Source organism: Phodopus roborovskii, unplaced genomic scaffold (genome assembly GCF_943737965.1).
Source record: "Phodopus roborovskii unplaced genomic scaffold, PHOROB, whole genome shotgun sequence".
NCBI classification, from domain to species: Eukaryota; Metazoa; Chordata; class Mammalia; order Rodentia; family Cricetidae; genus Phodopus; species Phodopus roborovskii.
This window is the reverse complement of record NW_026126409.1, coordinates 15,339,901-15,359,431: the sequence shown is the minus strand read 5'-3', so window position 1 is coordinate 15,359,431 and position 19,531 is coordinate 15,339,901. Positions and strand designations below refer to the sequence as shown.

The following is a 19,531-nucleotide window of genomic DNA, read 5'->3' as shown; positions in this document are numbered from 1 at the left end:
ATTCACTGGTATGGATTCTCTACTGCAAAATTATAAGTCAGAGAAGCCTGTCATCTACATGAAGATATTCCAGAGACTGGAGTTTAGAAGGTTTTGATGTATAGCTTTGTGTTTATATCTGTCTACCTCTGTACACACGTGTATATATCTTAAAACTTGATTGTTACTCTGAGAATAGAAGGGTGAGTTAGGAGTTCAAGCTGAGAAATCACACATACACACATCTGTCCATTGAATTCTAACTAGGTGGGGTGGATGAGTGTGTTGTAAATGGAACCCTAATTGATCTAAATAAGAAAAAGCCAGAGTCAGATATAGAGGAAAATGCTGAAGGATCAGAGAGAAGGAGCAAGCTATGGCCACTTTGCTTCATTAGCTTTCAAGTGAAAAAGAGAGCAAGTTCTTGTTTCTTTCCCCTTACATCCTCTCTCTGCCCAGCCGTCTCACATCTTTTCTCTGCTCAGCCATCTCACTTCCTGTCTGTCTGTACAGTCCTCCAGACCTCCATGGTTAACTAATGGCAAGCTCCATCCTCTGATCTCCATTCAAGCTTTATTTGTACAAACAAGACATCACCACTGTGCGTTATGGTAGCTGATTCTTGACTAGGCTGTGCTTGGTGATAATAACCACATGGTATGGGGGACAGCTAAGGAAAGACTGGGAAGTTTCCTTGTGATAGTGACTCATCAATGACAGATTTCAATTCTGAAGATGAATCATGATTTTTTTAATCTGTTGTGAGGGATATTTTTTATGACACTCTTCATTTGTATGTATTCAAATCTCTGATGTTTAATTTAAAAACATTACATGTGGTAAGATTAATATCACTGCCCCAGTTGAGGGAGTGGTAGCACACACCTTCAATCCTTCACCCAGGAGACAGAGACAGGAGAGTCTCTATGAGTTTGAGGCCAGCCTGGTCTATAGAGTGTCAGTCAGGAATACAGAGAAACTCTGTCTCAAAAAAAATATCACAGTCTCTGATGCCTGAGAGGCAGTCTATGATGGACTTCCCATATGCAATTAAAATACACTCCCATCCACTGGTCAAAGTGGAGACAATTATCAATTTTGAGGTTTAGAATAAAATAGGCTAGTTTTCTTAGACATACAAAGTTCTTGTGTGTTGGGCAAATATTAATTTGTTCTATGCACCAGAAATGGACAGCAAGGAGAACTCACTTTGGTTGTCTGGATTATTATTTATTTTCACTAAGTATGAGGATAAGTCAGAGCCACTGGATGGGCCCCCTGGAGAAATCTTACATGATAGAAGTACACAGGTAGAGACCCTGTGAAAACTTTCAGGGTCTCTGAAGTCAGGCAGTTTCCCTAAGGCATACGGAGTTTGTCACAATAATCTCACTGTTCCCAATGAGCAGGAAATGAATTGCTGTTGAATATTTTATCAGTCACCTTTGTCCTCTAAAGGGTGACTGAGAATTTTTGTTATCAAAATCTATGAAATTCATCTGGCACTTTATTTTATTGCTAAGAACCATTTACATCAGTAGATGTTAAAAGGAACAAAGCTTAATTGGATATTAAAAATAATAGGGATTTCACTGTCTTCCCCTCCTTAACATCAAAATGCACTTAGGCACTTTATCTTTAAGAACCATGCATAGCATACTTTTATTTTGTGTATATATATATATATATATATATATATATATATATATATATATCTGCATATATATATATATATATGCAATTTATTTTTATTTTAGAATCTCCTTGTGACACTTTATTGTGTGTTTTTAGATTAGTCTTAATCCCCAAACTATAAATACTAGTATAAGCTATCATTTATATTTTTTAATGCACTGTAGGGGAGAATTTTCAGCTTAGCATAATTTATCCCTGTTATTTTCCATACTTAGGATGTGCTGTTGGAGGTTTGAGTTTCCCACACTGTCTCCAGAGCACCAGGCTCTAGTGGTGTCATTCACTCAGATGCTAGACTAGAGGTTCCCTAGGAAGAAAGCATAAACAGTGTCCCCTTTGTACAGTGGATAATCTATTAGGGAAGGCAGACTTGAGCTCACAGGAGAAATATACATAATGAAAAAGAGCATGTCTTACAAAAAGAAAGGGCTGCTACCAGGAGGCCATCAGAGAAGACTATGTTTGCTGAGGAGGAAAGAGAAAGGCCACACTGTTACATGAGACTGGTGGACTTTTTGCATCAATAGTATTCCAGGAGATCTCTACAGAAGAGTGGTCTTTTCTTCATCAGTGAAGGTAGAAGCGATGGGATCACAATGGGTCATTTTGCCATAGAAATTCAACTTGCCAGTCAAAGGGACAATAAGACAGCCATGCCAGGGAAAGTAGTTGATGATGGTCAGATTCTGCTCAAGATCCTGGCTGAAACGATTACATTGAAGAATATATGCCTGTCCTTGAGCTTCTTCCAGACATACACACTTGTTCCCAAATGCCATTTTATAAGGCAGTGACAGACTGGTAAAATATGACAGAATCAGAGTTGGGCAGATGAACTTTGAGATGGCAAACTATCAGCTGTGAATGTGCCCACTGTGATGGTCTAGTCACCGGGGGGGGGGGGGGGGGCCGTCTATGGACTGATTACCATTACTGATTATAAAGTGTGTGAATCTGTATGTTCCCCATTCCTTGAGCATTTAGAGCCTGGTGGCATCACTTTATCAATTCATTTAATTTTTGCTTTCTGTTGTGCAAAAAGTGTGTTTTAATTTAGTTGTGATTTAGCACAATGGCATGAGGTAATTGTACCATGAAAGATCCATATGGACTTGATTAAGATAAAATCAATTTAAAGGTAATTTAATAAAGTGGATTATAAATTCAGCTTAGTGTACATAGTGCCATAATGACACAGATTGTCTAGTAATAGAAAATAAAAAAAGTGTTTTTCATAAATTACCTGTAGATCTCTGAAACCAACAGTAAATGCTATATTATTATGACTTATCAAAGGAGGTAGTTATCAAACGGATTTCTTGAAGACCATAACTACTTCAATATTTGTACAGAGGCAGATTTTGTGTTGACTGTATTACTGGATTTAACTTATTCTATAGTATCCACTATTAAAGTAATTTCAAACCAATTAATACCAAGATAAGTAATGTAGCAAATTGTATTTGAATTCTATTTGAAATGTATAAACCCCTGAAATAGAAAATAGGGCTTTCATGCATACATGACAACAACACATGTTAGCAAGTTATTTAAAAGTAATCTACATATAAATTTATATTATGGAATAATTTCACAGAGTAAATCCATTAAACATTCATTATGCCTCATTTATTCAAACAGCAAAAGTGAATATCCATAGCCCTCATACTAGAGGATTAATAGTTCATCTATTTTTATTTGATCAGGCTCTAAGACCTAACAGGATTTAGGAAAGAATTTTGGATGAGGACAGCCAAAAAATAAAAATGAGGAGAAAATAGAATTCATGTAACATAGTCACACAGAGTAACAAATAGTTCCCAAAATTCTTCTCAGCGTCTTCCAAATTTACTTTTTTTAGCTTCATTAAACATGACCTTGCCATTCTGTGACTAAGCCTCTGTCATTCATAGCTTTCCGTTTTGTACCTTCGGCCCAATTCCCCCAACTGTTCTTTTAAGTCTATGTTAGTCTATTTTTACATTCTCATCACCTAATGTACCTATTGCTATTCCTTTTGAAGTAATTGTTATGATCTTTCTTTGAAATGTTCTATCTAAACTTTATTTTTTTTCTAGAAGTGGAGGCCCTAATGTGTTTCTGTTGCACCGTTCTAGATAATGATGGCTATAGATAATGAAAGGAGATGAGGGTAACTGGGCAGGTTGGTGGTGGTGGGGGGGGATCCAACACAGTGCTACAAACAAAATGAGCCCTCACAGTACAGTACTGTGTGGTGATGGAGCCAGGACTGTGTCTCTTAGACTTAGTTATTCCAGGAAAGCGTTTAAATGTGTTTTCACTCTTATAACTTGTGAGAGAAAATAGGATTTTAAGGATCCGGATGCAGAGAAAGTCCACGAGTAACTGTGGAGTGAGACAAAGTTTCTGGTATCAACCCAGTCCCTGTGTCCCTAACTCACAATGTTAGTATTAATTTTGTTATCTACAGAAATGAAAGGCAGTAATTTCTCTATCATGTATAGGGTGGGGTCACAATATGAAGACATGAAACATGGCTATCTTAAACCTAAAATACTCAACACTTTTTTTAAAAATGCATATGTAGAAGTGAGCTGGTATTTGAAGTCAAGCTGCTTTGGTCCTATATAGTTTTCAGCATCTGTACATGGTGTAAATCCTCATTTATTTACTATATGTTTGCAAAAATAAAATTTATTTCTCACATTAACAAGAACTGAGATGATATGATTTTGTAATACAGTGCTGCACAAAATGCAAGCTTATAAGCCACACCCTCAAATGTAATGTTCCCGATCAACATATCCTGAGGTAAAGAAAATGTTTTCTCTGTAAATGCAAGGCAGTTCATATCCCTTGCAGCTACATCTCTTGTCTTCTTGTTGAGAGTTCAAGACCAATATTGAGAGGGCCTAGGTAGATTGGACATCCTTGTGTTCTGTCTAATTTCAGTTGGAAGGCAGCAGGAAGGTGAAGGCAGAGAAAGGAGGAGGGGAATAAAACCTAATGTAGTCATTCAGTCTTTATATATCTTGCCTTCATTTATTTTTATGTGTTACTAAGCAATGCTAAAGTCACCCAATCTTTTGTTTCTCCATTATGAGAGCATGTCCCAGTCACATAGCAGAGGAGGTACCATTGTGGCTGTCTGTCCTCACATGTGTCTGAAAATGTCTCTTGGGGACAGACACATTACTTTCCTCCAGTGGATATATTGTTACAATGAGATTGATTTTTCAGAAAATAAGTTCTCTGTGGAGGGAAAGATAAAATAAGATGAAATCAGTTGTCTTTTCCCCAAGTCATTTAGTGTTTGAGATAAGGATGTAATGCTGAAAGTTTGGCAAAAGCAGTTCTTAACAAATCTATAATTTTGTATGGTATATACACTTCAGCATCTAACTTTCAGTGAGATATTCTACCCAAACTGGATACTGTGGGTTCAGATCACCATTGTAGTATGGGAAATGTTAACCTGGACAGAATTGTCACTGTTTTATATTATGGAGTTACACCACACAAGGACAATGAGGATGGCAGCTCCTGTCTGTAATCCACATCATTTAGATGATGTTCTAACTTGAGTGAGCAATTCTATTTTCCGTCTTTATTCACAAACTCATAATTACCCTGGGATTTAAACATAGGTGTGTTCCTTGTGTTCATTTTAGACTCCCTGTTTCAGAAGTCTAGTATTCCTTGAGTGGGCACACTTGGGAAGTGTCTATAGTTTGATTTTGGAAGGATAGTGATACATGTTTTGCCCACTATTGTTCTTATATGGTGCCAAAAACTATTTCTTCCTAAAATACACACTTATTTCTGCAAAGCCTTTGTTTCCCATATCCCTTGGTTGTTCATTATAGATTAAAAACAAATCCCTTTTGATGACAAAAGGTATCTTTTACCCACTGGACTTCTGTTCTCCTTGGCTTAGCAGTCTTTCATCTGTGAGCACTCTCCATGGATCTCCATGCACCTGATTCTGACATATCCCCTTTGTTGTGTTTTGGTGTTAGTATTGCTTGAAAATCTTTTCTGATATCTTAACAGCCTTGCCCCAAGAAAACCCTGTGAGAACTTCCATGAGCTCTGTCTCGTTCTCGGATTTGAGGTCATCCCACATCTAACCCCATTAGCTCTGTGCCCGGGGGACACTCAGGAATCAAGTGTTCAGACTATGACAGCAACCTTTAAGTTACACTATGTCTGGTAGAGAAAGCTCAGTCTTGCAAATGACAAAATAAATATATGACTGTTTAGCTTGTTATTCCCATGGTAGTATCATTTTAGACAAGTGAGTGGTCCTTAATAAAATGTTAATGCTTTCATCAAAATTGTTCTAACTTTAGCTGTGTATGGAATTCCTCACTAGAAATATTTTCAAAGTACATCTAAAACATTTAAGCCCTTTAAATTTAAAAACTATATTATATATAGCAAAAACAGGAAAAATGTAAATTTCTATGACAATCTTTAGTTTTAGGTGAATATTAATTAGCCTAAGAAACTCTATCTTTATAACCAAATCTACTTTGATTTGATAACCAGATTGAATTTCCCTGAATATGTTATGTAAAACTCTTACTTAACAAAAATTCACCAATTTAAGAATTGAAAAAATAGTTGTAATTGTCTGGCTTCTGAGTTTTTATGATCACATCTCCTGCATACTCTGCTTCATTCAAAGATAAAAAGAAGAGAGCAAATCACAAGTCACAGGGTGACATCTCCAGGGCTTCCGTTCCTTCCTTTTTTTTGTTTCTCTTTTGAGAAGAAAGAGCTTCTGTGACCCTCATGTGTGTGCATGGTGAGTGTGCCCATGTGCACATGTACTTAGGCCAGAGGATGGTGTCTATTGGGATCCTGTACATTTCACTCTGCACCCTATTCCCTTGAGACAGAGACTCTCTGAGGCTGAAGCTCACTGTTTTGAGTGGCTGGGCTACCCGTATCCACCTGTTTCTGCCTGATACACTAGGGTTACAGTCATGCTGAATTTTTTAATGTAGTTGGTGGGGTTTGCCTTCAGGTCATCAGGTGTGTGAAACAATTGCTCTAACTCCCCAGCCATCACCCTGATTTTCTAAGTTCATGTTGTGTTACTAAGTGGTTAAAAGAATCTTTCTTTATTTCTCCCCCCACTTTGTCTCTCTCTTCTTTCTCTTTCTCTCTTTTTACCCTTTGTTCTCTCTCTCTCTCTCTCTCTCTCCCTCCCCCCTCTCATTTTTCTGTCTCTCTTATGCATGAGAGAGAGGGATATAGATTTCCTTCTTGGAACTTGGATCATAGATAATGTGATTAACATCTTGACCCTGTCTTTAATTGTCCATCTTTAGTATCACCCCTCCAATTTAACCCTTCCCCAAGTCAAAACATACTACTGTGTATTTTCAGACTGGAAGGAATGAAAATGCTCATAATATGAAGAGCACAAAGGCAAATTTCAGAGCCATTAATGTTTACTAATGAAGTATATTTCCCTTCTGGCCATAATTACGTTGAAAATGACAATTACCACCTCATGGAAGAAATCTTTAATGGTAAGATTTCTTGCTAGTCAACTTAAGAATTCATCAAATTTGTTGTCTGCCAAGTCAATGGATTAATTAATGCTTAGCACATTTATCTGAGAAGTTCTAGTGACTAGTTATTATGTTAAAATCATCCTGTTGCACTCTGTGTGTCTATGAAGCTAGAGGGGCATATTACACACTCTGACATCCATGGTCCCTGGAAGCAAACAAATGCGACTAGAAAAATCGATACCTTTCCTGTCAGCCATAGGCACTGTGAAGACTGTACATATGAGATGGGGTGACTTTCTGGTATATGGGACTATGGATGGGGATAGGCAACAAGTGATCTAGCCATCATTTCCTTTGCTAGGATAAAGTATACATACAAAAAGAAACTATGAGAGGAAGGATTTAGTTTTACTTACAATTCCAGATTACAGATGATGACAGCAGAGAAGCAAGGCAGCAGGATCCAGTCAGATCATATCCAGTCAGTAGTGGAGAGATGTGAATGAGCATGTGGTCACTTGCCCATGTGTGCTCAGTTATGCTCTCCTCATATAAGTGCCTGGTCCCTGCCTAGGGGTGGTGCTGCCTACAGTGGGCTGTGACTTCCCAATGTGACCAAGGAAAATGAGACAATTACACACACACATCCACAGACCATACCAGAGTAGACAGTCTCCCATCGAGAGACGATCTCAATTGCCCCTCTCATGTGACCCTCTTCAGGGTTATTCTAAGGCATGTGAAGCTGATAATTAAACTAACCTTTACAGCAAGCAAGGGGACTCTCTAGAAATGGGCAACTGGCAAGTATCCAAAGAAAAGCCAGTTTAACCTTGTAGAAATGACAAGGTTGATTGTGTCTGCCTGGCATGAGCAAAGGCTTAGAGGCCAGAGAGACTATTACTTCACCCACAGTTCAAGAGATAAGCAAGACAGACTCTTGCTTTTTCTTTGCCTTGGTAATAACCATGGCTTCATCCAGAGATTCCTGGAGGAATCCAAAGCTCTGAGCAAGGATGCCATTGACAGGAAACTCATCACTGGAGGGAAGGCACACCTTCTGTATTTTTTTTCACAAGTCAGAGGAGAGCAGACAGATGAGCTGCCAATTCTGATTCCCATTCTTCCACATGCTGCTTCCTTTTATGTCCAAAACTGGTATTCTTAGAGAAGGTAGCAAAGGGTGCTGGGCCATTTATTTCTTACTTGCTTGCTATTATTTTTGGTGGTTTTACAAGACAGTGTTTTACTGTGTGTAGCCCTGGCTGTCCTGGAACTTGTTCTGTAGACCAGGCTGGCCTTACGCTCAGAGATCAGCCAGCTTCTGCCTACCCAGTTCTGGAATTAAAGGTGTTTACCACCAGTACCCAGATGGAACTTATATTTTTAGGAAAAGTAGCCAAGAGGGATGGGTCTCTCTGTATCTTAAAATCCATTCTTGAGAAAGCAATCCAGTTTGTTCTAGACTTCTACCTGGCTCCACATCCCCAGGCTTTATTGTGTGTGTGTGGTTGAAAGTGAAACCTTTTTCTCCCTTCTAAATAGATATATGCTAATTCAGAGGAACTAATGCCTAGGCTATCTTCTCAGTTCCTTTACTTGATTATTATTTAGTGTTTCTCCTGGGAGATGTTGAGGTCATTAAACACCAACAAATTTGTCATCCCCTCCACATGATGTAGATAATGATTAAAGTGATGTGTAGTGATACATTGTTATGGAAACATCTCTTGACCCTCAAAAGAATGAGCTTTGGGCAGATCTTCCAGCATAGTTAATATCCTTCAAGATCATTTGAAACTCTACCTAACTGGCTATACTACTGTGGTCTCAGCCTGTTTTGGCTGCCTGTAAGAAAACAAAATAGCCAAACTTACCATGATTTCCCATGAAATCAGCTATTACAATCAAAGTTCAATGCATGGTTTTAAACTTCAATTATTTACTCTTTTGTTCTCCTGATCCAGAATGATGAGTGTGTGTATTGTAATCATTTATTAAAAATAGCTAGTAGTCAGAAAACAGCTTTATAAAACAAACAGATAACACATACACACACAAAATACACACACTTAGATAGATAGATAGATAGATGATCATATCTCTGTAGTGTTGTTTGTTGTTTGTTATTCTGAGTCAGTTGGGGTCAGTACAATTTCTTATTTTATTAAACTCTGCTAAAGATTTCTGTAAAGTATCCCAAGAGCTAGAGTCAATTTATCAGTTAAGAGCACTGTCAGTGTTTTCCATTCTAACTAAAATGACCAACAATAATGAAGAATATTTATTAGTTTGCTTGTGGGTAAACTTTCTCAGTATTATCAGGTGTTGGCAAGTCAATAATATATCATATTAATATATACTGTGTACTTCTCTAGAGGAAACAATTATTTAACATAGAATTGATTGGCAAATAGCTAATCAACAGATTATTCCCTTTTAGTTATTGAATATCCTAGTGAGGTTAGGTGGTCATTAGAATAATTAATTCATGATAGACTAAGATCAGCAATGAATAAAAATATTCTAGAAGGATACTATCTTCATGTTGTCAGGATGAAGACTATCCATACAGTTCAGTATCCAGGGATTCATTTGGAAGACAGGATCTAGTCTACAACCATAGAATTCTACCACTGTCACGAGCAACAGGACATCTCTCTAGTTGTTTGGCATCTGAGGTTGACTTGCATTCAATATTTCATATTCTTGATTATATTCCACTTCCTTGCAATCTCTCCCAGGTCATGAATGTTCACAGTGCTTTAGAAACCTTAGGGACTGACAGAGCACAGCAAATCTGGCTTGATGGATTCGCACTTCTTAGATTTTCTTTGAAATAGTGTGTGTGTGTGTGTGTGTGTGTGTGTGTGTGTGTGTGCTTGTATGTGTGTCTGTGTCTATGTTTTTGTGTGTTCCTATGTGTGTATGAGTGCATGGGCCCATGTGTGCAGGCACACAGGCTTTTGAGTACACAGGACTTCTTCAGAATAAATCTTGCTGTATATAGCCCAATGACCAGGATATAACATTAGTTGAAATGCATGCTGTGTGTGAACATAAATACCAGATATTGCTAACTTACAGGCAAACTTCCTCAAATTTAACTTATCAGAATTCTACAAAACTACCTTCGAAGACATCAGCTGAGTAGTGGTTGATTCTCCTGCCCTGTGTATCCTGACCAAGAAGCAAAAGACATTAGGAGCCTATGGTGGCCCAAATCACCATCATCAGATGCTGGTAACCATAAGTGAGAGTTGAGATATAGACATTTGACATGATCAGATACAAACCCCACGAAGTCCATATAATTGGAATGGTTTCTATACATGTCAGGGATGTTCAGTGATATCATTGTCTGCCTTATCCTGTAGTAGGTGTCACACTGCCCCCACTTTATCAGGAATTCTCAATCATACCTTCTTTTCAACACCTGTGGAGACACATCACAGCCACCAGCCAGGTGGGTTTGTTTGTTTGTTTATTTTTATCAATCACTATGTACCCGCCTTCCTTGTTGATCTTTTTAAAACCCAGCGATATTCATCAGAAGACAAAAGTGAAATTATGCTCTCCATGTGAGTAGACTCCACCCTAGCACCTCTGATGCTCACTGGTCACTCTAGCTGAGTATCTCTGAAAAAACTTAGAGGCATTAGCTACAACAGCAGGTGGTTTAGATCATCTTTCCCTCCTCACTCAAAGTTGCCCTCTGTGGCATTTGCAGAGATGGAGAATTCCAATGACAGTGACAGTCCATTCGCCTCAAAACTGTAAGAGCTGTGAGTGAGTGCTGGGAAAGTGACTTCAACCTTGTAATCTCATTTAACTAAGTTATGCTGTGGGATTGTATCTGTCCCTCATGGCCATGCCCATTTTGAGACATAGGGAAAGATATCTAGCCTAGTTAATAGCTCCATTTTATATCCTCCCTTCCTCCTTCCTTCCCTTTTCCCTTCTTTCCTTCCTTCTTTCCCTCCTCCCACCCTCCCTCCCTCTCCATCTCTCCCTCCTTCCTCCCTTCTTCCTTCCATTGTCTTTCCTCCCTTCTTCCTTCCCCGTTTTTTCTCTTGTCAGTTTCTTTCATTCCTTGTCATTTTTCCCTTTCACTGAAGTTGCTGAACTCAGGGCAATATACTTCATAGTAATGTGAAGTGTGCTTTAACCACCCAGAGGAGAGGTTTCTAGTGTATGAGTCCTGCTCCATCTCTGGCTCATTTTTCTTCACCAGGTGAGGAGTCCCTGTCAGTCCCATTGTGGATCAACTTACTATTAGTGTGAGCATGGGTTTAAAGTCAACCTTAAAGTATTTGAAACATCCTCTGAGGTCCAGGGCATTTCTGTCCTTGTTGACGGTAGAATTCTTTGTCTGGGGAATGAATTCAGGACTGTGGGTCCATGGATAGTCAGGATCTTCCCAATATAGTACATGTATGTGAAGTCTCCACTAATGGGAGCATCTTGGGGTAAATCTACCTAGCCCCACTTCTGATGATAATGCTACTCACAGATTTTCCATTTGGGATATATAGTGGAGGGCAATTTCTGAGTATCACACTCCAGGATGCACAACCCTGACTTGAAAGACACCTCTCAGATATCTGTACCCCCTGCATACTATGCAGGCACGGGGCTCTCTGATCTTTCCACCAGTGGGAGCACTAGACCACCACAAGATTGATTAAGGCAAATTCTTCCTAGAAGACACTCATCTAAACATGTGACTGGTACCCTCAGCACACTGTGGCTCATAAGACATGGGTGTCTTAGAAACTGTCACAGTAAAAGGAGTGACAGTTAGGCAGACTGGCCCTTCAGGTACAAGGTACTGAGAAACAACTGGGAAAGCAAATGGTCTGGAACTCGAGTTATTTCTCGGATTTCCCTTTACTAGTTATATTTTTCAACTGTCATGTTTTGAGAAAGATGCCAGAAGTTACCTGTATCCACACATTCCCTGTCAAATTCCACAGATTTAGTCTTCTCTTTTCTTCCTCTTCCTCCTTCCTCTCTCTCTTACTCCTTCATTCCCTCCCTCTCTCATTATTCGATGTTTCTATTTTATGTAGGAAAGCAATTCTAATGAATTTGTTGGTATCTGCTTTGTAATCTTTATATCACATCTTCAAATTTCCCAACTTTTCTATGTTTCTCACAATTTTGATACAAGATCCTGCCTTTGACACAACTACATTCTAATATCCTCTTGGCCTCAGTTTTAAATGTTATTTAATTTGAATCGGGTGTGTGAAGCCACACAATCACCCCACATCCTGACCATCCCAGCAGGATCCTGTCCTTTACTACAAGATCATTGGTGACTCTGTAAGCATAAATTTGTTCTTATAGGGTCTCTGCTGGATTTTTGTTAGGCATGTATGTTCTGTAGAATGTTGAAGAATGTCACGCTTTTATCTTCAGTAAGTGACCTTCCCCCCCCCCACCCCGATCATGTTCTTTGCACTCAATTGTGTACGTGTGTGTGTGTGTGTGTATGTGTTAGTAACACAACTTCTCCTGTTCAGTTAATGCTTCTTCTCTTGCTTTTTACTCTCATTCACTTAAGTCTTTACACTTAGAATATAGCTGTCAAATGCCACATAGGTCTATGAGCTCATCCAAATATCTGTATTTTTTAACTATTCATTTTATGTGTAAGTATTAGTGCCTCTGTGCATTGTATGCAGCAAATGTATGCAAGCCCCAGGAGGCCAGAAGAGGGCATTGGGTCTTTTCAAAATGGAATTACAGATGTGTTTGAGCTTCCTGATAAGGGTGTTAGGAAGTGGATTCAGTCCTTGCAGGAATACATGCTCTTAGCTTCCAAACTATCTCTTCAGTCAAGGCTCTGCATCTCAACTGAAATAGTTGTGTTGTTTTTCTTTCCTATGATGTCTATTGAGACAGTGAGTTTGATCCTTCTCACTTTCTCTTTGATCTGCAGAGGTTTCTCTGTGATCACAGAGTACATTTTGTGGTGGTATTGTATCTTCTTTGTTCTTTTATCAACTGAGATTTTGTTCTATTGTTACTTTAGGACTATCAGTGGCACCTTTACCCTATCATTCTCTGCTCTAGTGTGAACTTTGCCTAATTGGGATCTGCTTTGGTTTGACTGCCTTTATTTTTTTGTCTTCTATGTTTACAGTTTATTTGGATGACTGCTAGATGTTTTTTTACCTCCTAAATATCCTTAATCTGTTTTTGAATGAGACTGCACATTTTGAAGAGTGAACAGTTAACACATTACAGAAACAGTTTCTAAGACTGTGTGGAGGGCAGGGCATTAATGATGTAGTTGTTCTGTAGGATTTAATTCTCTGTGACTTTAGTCTAGATTAATTTCTATGGCATGTGTGATAGGGACAGCAAAGCTACATCTAGCTTCAGTCTCTTGACATTCAGTCAGCCCATGCCTTCAATCAGGAGAGATGAAATTTTATGAGAATCGGCTGGTGTAGAGTCCAGGGTGATATTTTCCCATCCTTTACACCAGTGAATATGCTTTCAGTCTGTTAGCCAGCTTTGTGTCACTCTTATGTGACATATGACAGACATAACCTATGAAGGGGAAAGGGTTGTCTTGTCTGATGGCTTTGGTGTTGTCTGTCTGTAGCTACCTGTACCTGTGGCTTTGAGCCAGGAGGAAGGAAGAATCTGCTGGTATGAGTGTGTAATGTGGGGAACTTGTTCATCCCATAGAAGCTTAGGGAGAGCAAAGACCTGCTGCCCAACAGCTCCTAAGTCAAAGCTTAACCCAAGAACCCACTTTCCTCTCCCTAGAACCTCAGATAGTGACAAAGAGTGTGACCAAGCTTTGATGCATGGCCTCTTAGACATGGTTCAAGTGCAAACTAGAGCAATGCCTCTTTCATAACAGTTTGATGTGTGTGTGTGTGTGTGTGTGTGTGTGTGTGTGTGTGTGTGTGTGTGTGTTCTTTACCTTCAAATGCTTAGGAAAGTTTCCAATCACTGCTGAAAACTATCCTGAGATGCATATTTCAAATCACTTTCCCCCTAGTCCATCTGCTGCATTCAGTCTCCACTGCTCAAACTCTGTGCTGTGTTCAATTTGTTTCAACCTCATGCCCCATTAAGCAAATTTACCAGGAAAGCTGGTAGCAAAATTATAAAATACTATGGAGTAATTTTGACCTCATTTCTACATAAGAAACTGTGGCAGTTATCCTAAATCTATGTAATCTTGTTGTCAGAAGAAACTATGGAGGATACTGTAGACCTGATAGCTTATAATTGTCAACAAGAAAGACATTCTAGTGTGGTGCTTGCAAATGTTATCTCCATCTACCTGCAATACATACTTCTGTGTGGCAATAAACTTACAGAACCTCTCTGTGCCAGCATTTTCTCAGCAAACTACTCATGAAAACAATACTCCATATGTATATATATATGAAGATATATCTCATAAAATTGTACATAACATATAGTGTGTTACAGGTATTTTCAGTTATTATTAGACAAGGAAATAAATAAACATTAATATTGAAAATCACACAGAGTTTTTTTTTCTCCTTCATTTTAAAAACTATACTCCATTTTAAAGGTCAACCTGTTCTGACTTACTTTTATTTTTCCAAATTTTATTCTTTTAGAAATCTCAACTTATGTGAACCTCTGTATATTAAAAGTATCTCATTTTCTTACTACCTGAATCATGGTTAACAGTTAAGAATTGAGAGTTGTTGGAATGCTCTGAGCCATGTACCAAGTAGAGTGGGCTTTCCTTTGTGTCAGTCCTGGACCATCATCCACATCAACCAGTGGGTTCCTGGAGCAGAAACACGAGTTACTGACAGCCCTCATGCCTGCACCACCCTGTGCTTATTGGTTGACCATATACACTGGCCTCTGCTGTTTACCCACTCAGGGTTTATTTTTCATGTAGATTTGACCAGACCTCGCCCTTTTACTTAGACATGTGCTTCACTGTGGCTTTCACTTACTTCCAGTGGGTTCTCAGGACTCTTAGTAAAGCTGGTTCTTAGATGGCTTAGTAAAGCTTGGCTGGAGAGGGATTCTGGAATGAAAAACATTGAGGGCTCACACTGCAGGAACCTCAGCACTGTTGTCATAATTCTACTTTGTCAGTGCCTTCCCTTTTCTAGTCACAATAGAACAGGTTCCAGGCCTCAAGAGCTGAAAACCTGGTTATTGGTTCTCCTAAACACTACATCACCAGTTACCGTTTATCTTTTCCAAAGGGTCAGAGTAAATAAGTGAGGAACTTGCCCTTACAAACTGCCCACAGGCACATACTCAGTATCTGCTGTGCCCTATATTATGTGGGCAGTTGAATGTTATTTATTTACTTATTTGGCTTAAGCTAAGAGGAGTTCATCAGGAAGGCATGGTGTAAACAAATCTCTTCACAAATCCAGAGAGACTTAGTCTCAGGGTAAGTACATCTAATGGTCTAATAAGGCCTCATTCATTATGCACTGTCTGCCAAAAATGCCACCATACCTTGGAGAATTTCAAACCCTACTGGCTAGCCTTGTGTCCCATTAATGAATATTAATGGTGGGTTTTCGGATACTATCATATTTCCACTTTTCTTTTGGGCAGGGATTTAATATGACATCCATTTAACAGTTGGGTTAAAGGTTTGATGTAATAGCCAATTAAGTCACTGAGTTGTGGCCATATATACTTGCCAAATAAGAAGCCTTGCTGTGAGAAATTCTGCAGCATAATTAGAGTAACAGCCCATGTAGCCAGCCCTGGGTGGTAACTACCCTGCAGTCTGATGGAACCTTGTCCTGGTAGCACAGATTTGCCCACAGTTTAAGCTGCCTTTAAGACTTAATGTTTAAGGAAATCCTTCTGCAAGACTGAATGCCTTCTGTGTGGAGAATTCTTATACTCGTAGAACGCTTCCCTTGGGCTACCTATGGGCCAGCCAGGGGCACTTTATTCAAGCAGAGACTGAAGAGGATTACATAAAGAGTGAAGTTAATTCAGTAAGAGTTTGCTGAAGGCTTACTGGACACTTGTTCCTGCAGGAGATGTGAGAAGACTTTTTACCAACTTCAGGGAAAGTGTCCAAAAGAATATTTTAAGCAAACCGGCAGAAATAATTGGGTTGAATATAATTGATTTTAATTTCTCTGTATTGGCACCTTTTATTCATCTGGGCCTTAGATATTTGCACAGACTAGTTATCATTAATCCATTTCTCACAATTCCACAACATTTATGAGATTGGTAATGGCTTAATAATAGAAGTGATTTTGCATTTTCATTGTTTGTAACCAGAAATAAATTTTCTATTAGGTCTCCAAATCTATCTTTTTAATTGTTAACATTGCCTCTGCTAAAATTTGAAAAATGTAAAAGTATCCCAGAGCTGAAGAAATGGCTCAGTGTTAAGAGCATTGGCTAATCTTTCAGAGGAACTGGGTTCAATTCCCAGTACCCACACTGGAGCGCATGGCCATCTGTAACTCCAATTCCAGGAGATACAATTCCCTCTTTTGGCCTCCTTGACACTGCATGCACATTGCACACATACAGACAAGTGGGCACATACAACAAGTTAATACATAAATAAATGCTTAAAATTAAGTACTCAAAGATATAGTTGAAAATAAGTATTCCTAACCAATAAATCCCAAATGTATAAATTGGTGCTACTTATCAAAGAGTTTGATTTCAATCATTCTACTTATTTTGATATAAAATTTTTAAATTCATTTTAATACCTTGATGCCTAGGTGTGTGTGTGTAACATCAGAATGAATTTACTTATTTATTGCTAATGTATTCAGTATTTGAAATATGATATTCTATCTAAGTAATTTTTATTTTTATTTTATTGTATAAGTGATTTTTGTCTGCTTGTATGACTGTACCTCATGTGTATCTGGTGCCCGTGAACCCTAAAACAGAGTGTCAAATCCCCAGAAATTGTTACAGGTCTTGTGAGCTGCAATGTGATTGCTAAGATCCAACTCAGGTTGACTGCATGAAGAGTAAGTGCTCTAAACCACTGAGCCATCTCTTCAGCTCCCCAGTTTGTTTCTTAAATATTTTTGTGTGTTTTCACAAAACCAGTGAGGTATGCGGTCCTTATTTCTACAGACTGAGAACATGAACTTGATGCTGTGTTAAGCCAGTGGTTGGGTTTGTTATTTATCTGAACTACTGTATGCTAAGCAAGAGCCTGCCAAAGACCTGCCTTTATTCTAGACACTTCATACATGGACACCAAAAGTTTACCCCCCCATGTCAATCAATTCACACCTAGCCGAACCACTCTCATAATGGGGTCAGAAGGAACAGATATTCGGAGTCTGAAATATCTGCTCCACAGACCTTCACACCTGCTCTGTGAAACAAACACTGATGAGTCATTCCCACTGAATAAACAGCTGCTAAGAATTGCAGAGGAGGCCTGTGGCCACTGTCCTCTCCCACAGTTCCTATTCTTTGAAATGATGTCTTGCTTGATATGTGGTTTTTAAATTCTGCAATAATCAAATATCAAGGCATTAAGGTGGAGGCAGCTCCTATCTACAGGAGTGAAGAGGATGATATTGAAGAGTCTCCAGAGTGGGAAAAGTAGTGTTTCCCCAATTTCCTGTCTACCAACCATATGTCCCAATGGTGCCTAGCTCACCTTCATAACTCCTTAATAACAAAGGCACCTATGGCTACACCCATACCACCCCTACATCCCTGACCCCACCCCTCAATGCCATCCACATATGTTCATTTTGCCAGTAGATGGTGGCACACCCTTTAACTCCAGTACTGAGGAGGCAGAGGCAGGCAGATCTTTGTGAGTTTGAGGCCAACATGAACTACAGAGTAGAACATCCAGGGCTACACAAAGAAACCCTATCAACAAACAAACACAACAACAATAGAATATTCATTCCTATGCCTCCTTCCAATAGTGGTTATTTTGTCTCCTCACAGAATCTCTTTAACTTCAATAAGGTGACGTAATACTAGGTTTTGACTTATAGTTCTTCAATGGCTGAGGTTGGACACTTTTTTCCTATACTTCTTGACCCTAAAAATGTAAAGGGGAGCCAATTCAGAATGACAGCAAAATGGATAATTGACTTACTGAACTATTTTTATCTAAGCTTCTAAACATTTTACATACTTTTAAAGAAATTGTTTAATTAAAAGTATACTACAATATTGTGACTTCATTACCATTTGTTCCCTAAATATTCCTGGATGGCCTAATTAGTGTATTATTTAAATCATTTAATAATAAATAGACATAGCTATAAAAATCTCTAAGATCTGCCCTTCCCACAAAGAGAAAGAGAAACACACACACACACACACACACACACACACACACACACACACAGGCATGAAATAAACAGCATATAATTTATTCCTTTGGAAATTGTTTTTTGTTTGAAAATATTTTATAAAATAGTAAGTTTATTTTTTTTAGAATATTTGACTATTTGATAGAAACCACTGAATTCCTGGTAGGATGCTGAGTTTACAGCAGAAATACAGAAACGTGTGTCTCTCATCCTTTCAAATGAGTTATGGATCAGTTCCCCCCAAATCTGTTCTTTGACCAGGGATCTCAGCACACTGAGATTCCCCCATGCAAGAAGATTAGGTGAGAACCTTGAAGGTGAAAAGAAAGCTCCAGAACAAACAGAATCAACAGCCCAAATTTGAACTGCAAATCATTATAGTACTTAACTTAGCATCACAGATAGATAAGAGGCATCTATGAATGCGTAGTAAACAGGTCCTTCCCAAGTTGATGGCTCAAGTGGAATTCTTTTACTTATTCTTTAGTGCAAATCTTAGCTATGAAACATGGATTGGATACCAATTAGTGAAGTGCATCAGGTCTGTGACTGAGGTCTGAAAACAAATGTGCACTGGATACTGTTTAATAGGATGTAACACTAATAGGTGTGACACTGAAGCTATAAGGTCTGAGGATAAATGTGCATTCAATACTTGTTACTGGTGTGTATCAGATGTGGTGATGATTCTCAGGATAAACATGCATTGGACATAGTTTTATGATGTGTGCCAGGAGTGGTGCCGATGCCGAGGTCTAAGGATAAACATGCATCAGATACTGATTAATGATGTGTGTCAGGAGTGGTGCTGATGCTGAGGTCTAAGAATAAACATGCATTGGATACTGGTTAATGATGTGTGTCAGGTGTGGTGCTGATGCTGAGGTCTAAGGATAAACATGTACTGGATACTGTTTAGTGGTGTATATCGGGTATAGTGGCTGATGCTGAGGTCTGAGCATGCATTCAATACTGTTCAGTGGTGTGTATCAATTATGGTGCTGAGGCTGATGTCTGTGAATAATA

At 38.8% G+C, this 19,531-nt stretch overlaps 1 protein-coding gene across 1 annotated transcript in view; it reads left to right on the top strand.

Annotated features, from left to right (window-relative positions):
- Csmd1 (CUB and Sushi multiple domains 1) overlaps positions 1 to 19,531 on the top strand; it is a 1,460,794-nt gene that overhangs the window by 721,273 nt on the left and 719,990 nt on the right. The gene's annotated exons all lie outside the window — the stretch shown is intronic.